Genomic DNA, 5152 nt, shown 5'->3' with positions numbered 1-5152 from the left:
GCACTGTGGCATTTGGACAAGAACAAACTGGGAGGAGGGTAGAGAGAATAGTGCAACAATGAATGAATGGAAACCCAAAATCTCTGTAAATGTTAATGAAAATTAATAAAATATAATTATAGAAAAAAAAGATGATGGGAATACACAGAGTCACTGTACCAAAAAAAATTAGGTTGACACGGAAATATTTCAGGAAGTACCATCTCATCAAAAGCCAATGGTAATGAAGGAACAAACACTAGCAGCATTGAAGGCATTTACAAAAAAACAAGACCCCAGAAATCGAGGAGATAACAATTGACATGTTTCAACTAACTGATGCAGCTCTGGGCATGCTGAACAGTCTGTATCAGGAACTAGGGAAGACAGTGACCTGGCCTTAACTGGAAGAGATTTAGACTTGTTCCCAATCCCAAGAACAGCATGTGGAAATTTACAAACAATACCATAAATATCATACATGAGCAAAATATTGCAGAAGATCATCCAAAAATGACGAGAACAGTACTTTGACTGAAATTTGTGGTAAGATCAGGCTGGATGTAGAAGAGGCTGTGGCACCAGGGATATCATTGCTGATGTCAGATGAATTCTGGCTAAAATAAAATACAAAAAGAATGTCTATTTATGCTTTATTGATTATGCAAAGGTATTTGTGTGAATCGTAACAAGTAACGGCTAACATTGAGAAAAATGGGAAGATCACAACACTTATTTTTCTCAAACCAAACTTACAACTAGATCAAGAGGCAGTTGTCTGCATAGAAATACAAGGTTTGAAATCAGGAAAGGGGTGCTTCAGGTTTCTAGCCATTCTCCATACCTATTCAATCTGTATGCTGAACAAATAATCTAAGCAGCTGGTCTCTATGAAGAAGAATGCGGCATCATGATCTGAAGAAGACTCATTAACCACCTGCATTATTCAAATGATGCAATCTTCTTTGCTATAAATGAGGAGAAGTTGAAGCACTTGTAGAAGAACAAAGTCTTCAATAGTGATTATATCATAAAATCAAGAAAACAAATATTCTCACCACTGGCCTGATAGGCAACATCATAAGAGATGGTGTAAAGATTGAAATGGTCAACAAATTCATCTTACTTGTACCCACAATCAACACTAACAGTCAGGAGATGTATTACGTTGAGACAGCCTGCTGTCAAGGACTTCTCCAAGTTACTGAGGAGCAACAAGAGCACAAAAGTGTGCCTGACTCAGGCCATAGACTTTTCAATCACTACTTAGGCATCTGAGAGATTGACAACAAATAAGGATGACAGGAGAACTAATGCCTTTGAGCTGAGGTCTTGGAGAAGAGTACTGAATGAATATCCATGGACTGCCCAAAGAATGAACAGATATGACTTTGAGAAAGCTAAGCCAGAGTGCTCCTTGAAGGCAAAGATGACATAGCTTTGCATCATATACTTTGAATATGTTGTTAGGAGAGGCTATTCCTCGAAGAGGGAAATCATGCTTGGTAAAGTCAGCGAAATAGAGGAAGACCCTCAACCAGATGGACCGACACAGTGATTGCTGCAACGAACTCCAGTATGTCAGAGATGAAGGATCGCACAGGGTTCAGATCTGCTGTTCGCAGGGTTGCTAAGAGACTTACTCAACTCGACAGCACCTAACAACAACACAACAGTAATTTTTATAGATACAAATTTCTCCATAGGGTCTGTGGATAGATTTGAAGCTCCAGTCTTTCAAATACCAGTCAAGCTCTTACCATGGTGCCAAGTTCAAATTCAATTGTAAAATTAACTCCGATATAACCCAGTTCCTTTTTTGTTTCTTGGGTTTTCAACTGATTTTGTTTTTCAATAATTCAGTAATATAAGAGTTTCCAGAATTGAGTTTAAAACTGAAGCAGCAGCAAAAATTATGTGCACTCAGCTTTATTTCGAAATATGGAACAGTCATAAATCGACTTGTAGGAGTTTAAATGTCACCTCAGTATGAATGACAGTGCTTGCCACTCCATTTTTATGACATGGGGGGAAAGGAACACAGCAGAATACAATCTAGCCTATTTTATTTTTAATATTTAATTTCCCTTAAGTTATGCATACAGAATATCCAAATAAAAGCACTAACTTCAGGATTGCAGTGCAGCTTCTTGCCACTAGGCCACCAGAGCTTATCGAAGCACTAACTTCAAATAAATTAACTTTTCCCTAGCCATAGCAATTTTAAAATATTACTCCAATTTCCTTAGGATAAAAGAAAACCGGTTATAATAGGTCACTTTCTCATAGTAAAAGGCATCCCTATCTTTCAGATCTTTCCAAGGGAGGGCTGAAAAAACTTTGGGTTCTATCCGATATTTAAAGTTCCATTGCTTGAGAATAATTTTAACTGGCACACTAAAGTTCAAGATTTAGCCAGCAGTTCCTCTACTCACTTTATGGATGGGGTACCAGGATGGAAAAATCTGCTGTTAGTCTCTGTTGAGCATATAATTGCATGATGGAAACATTTTCTTTAATATTGCTTAAGGGTAAAATGCTCCAAAGCATAAGAATGCTTACTTACGCCCACAAGACCACATTCACAAGTATTCTCCAGCAAGGGAAAAAGCATTCCTAAGTATTCTCCAGGATGAGAAAAACAGAATAGGTTCTCAAAAGTGCACGTGTGTGTGTATGATGTCATCTCATTATTTGAGAAATAAATTAAAATGGTCTTCGCAGCTATTAGAGTTGCACATTGTGTTGGGCTCTATGCCTTCCACAAATTTTCCTAGAATTTTCCTGTAACTTTTACTTCTGGGAAAATGTCCAATATCCTAACTATCCTCCTCCTCTTATTTCATACCTTTAAGTGATCCCTGTCTTATAGGTTCTTTCTTCACTCAGCTGCTCATCAACTCATATTAGTGCCATAACACATCTTTCTTATCCTTTTCAGTAGGATGCAACAATACCCTGATAATTTTCATTTCTTTCTTGATCTTCTTGTATGTAGGCTCAATCTAATGTGGATGAAGCATTTAATTACCAAAATAACTCAAATATATGTATATTTTTCACAGGTCCTCTTCCCCAAGCAAATTCTGTATCCAATCTTGTAAGAAAGAATACCATTTTTGATCATTGAGAATGGGAGAGAGTTCTATTTTAAAATATATTCCTGGGAGGCAAATGAATAAATTTTCCAATTACCATAATCCTTGAGTATATATTTGTCACATTTAAGTTTTCTGAAACTCAGAGGGAACTTACAAATTCCTATTTCCATTTAAAGTAGTAGTGATCTTTTTTTGATCCTCGACTGCTGTAATTGAATCACTGGTGCATCACATAATCTAATATGTCTTAAACCTGAGAAAATATAATATTAGTTCTTTTTTCAGGACCTATATTACTCTGTCATAATCAGAAGTTTAGGTTATATTTTATTCTTAGGGTAATTTGACAAATAAGATCGTGATAAATTAAAGCAGCATATAAAACATTAAGTAGGGCATTTTATAGCCATGTGTATTGACATTTTATTAATAATGTATTGTTTATTAAAGAAGCATTTCATGAAGGCAGAATGTGCAGAACAGAAATTATAGCTAAAACGATAATGACAGTGAATAGTGACTCCAATGGCATTTAACAGATGTTCTATTTTCTAAGTAACAGCTGCTTGATGCATTCATTGTACCAAGTTAATGATCTGCTAGTGTTATTTCACTTCACAGATAAATTACTACGCTTGCTTAAAAAAAGATATGCAATTTTTCATGGGAATGATAATACACCAGACTTACTAAGTAATAGTTCTGCTTTTACAGCTAAAAGGAGGGATGCGTTAAGACAATTATCCAGATAAGCTAGAACCAGAGACAAGATCTCCTTAAATTATGAAAGGTGGTTGAAGAAAGAAAGAGAGAGAGAGAGAGAGAGAGAGAGAGAGAGAGAGAGAGAGAGAAAGAAAGAAAGAAAGAAAGAAAGAAAGAAAGAAAGAAAGAAAGACATAGTTGGATGAGCTGAATGGAGATGTCGTTAAGACTTTTAAATTCATGGATCTTGCCTTACATTATGCAGGTGGGGCTCTAAAATGCTAAAGAATAATAAGAGCCACTGGCTACACTCTAACTAATTAAATCTGGTTGTCTCAGGGCAGGTTCACTGAAGTGGTAGTCCTTTATCCTTTCTCATGGGATTTCAAGGTATCATGAGTGTAGACAAATTTTAGCCAAATGGTTTCATTCAGTGATACTCATTTTTAGGCCAGAAGTGACAGAAGAGTAATTTAGGTGACATATAGTTAGTTGTTCTTCCTAACATTGTATAGAAAGTTCTGCTAGCCTAATGGGTAGGGAATTGTGCTGATAACCCTACAGGCATGTGGTTTGAATCCACCAACAGCTCTGTGGAGGAAAACAGGTCATATTCTCCTTTGCCGTCTAAAGCCTTTGAAAAATCCACTGGAGGGTTAGCTATGAGTCTATTTTTAATTTTGTTTAGGAAAAAAAATTCCTCGAAATTAATGTGAAAATCAAAATCACCTATTTCATAAATGGCTATTTACACATCAATTATTCTGCCTTATTTAACAGTTTGAATGAAACTCAATGTTATTTTTGTATGTGTGACTCTTCCAATCAACTCCAAGTATAAGAATACTGGTAATACGTTAATAAATGCTGGTAATAATTGAATAAAAAAAGAATACTGGTAATACAATGTAATGATTAATTTGTAATAAAATGATAAATTGAAACATTTGAAAAATTCAGCTCATTTAGTTTTCTTTAATAACATGAATTTTAAAAATTAGATTCTAAATTTTAGATCTGAATATGATACCTTGTACTTTTTTATTATAAAAACTTTAAATCCTTCCAGTTTTTGGAATAGTTTTGAATGTTTTAGCTAATGCACAAACTCTGTTTTATGTTGAGAAATTATTCTGCAAATAATTTCCTTTTTTGGATGTCAACTCTGGAAAAAACTATCAGACCACTGGTGAGATTTTTTTAAATGATATGATAGCAGTCTCACATATTTTAGGTATATAACAAGAAGGCCCTTTTGATTTTCTGACTCTAGTTCCTCGCACATTTCATTGTAGTATTTTGCTTTGTCATTCCGAGCAGCCTTTTGGAATCTTCTGTTCAGCTCTTTAGTATCTTGAATTCTTCCTTGT

This window comes from Elephantulus edwardii, unplaced genomic scaffold (genome assembly GCF_000299155.1).
Source record: "Elephantulus edwardii isolate Elephantulus edwardi_28Jun2011 unplaced genomic scaffold, EleEdw1.0 scaffold00016, whole genome shotgun sequence".
NCBI lineage: Eukaryota > Metazoa > Chordata > Mammalia > Macroscelidea > Macroscelididae > Elephantulus > Elephantulus edwardii.
This window is presented reverse-complemented; position numbering follows the sequence as displayed.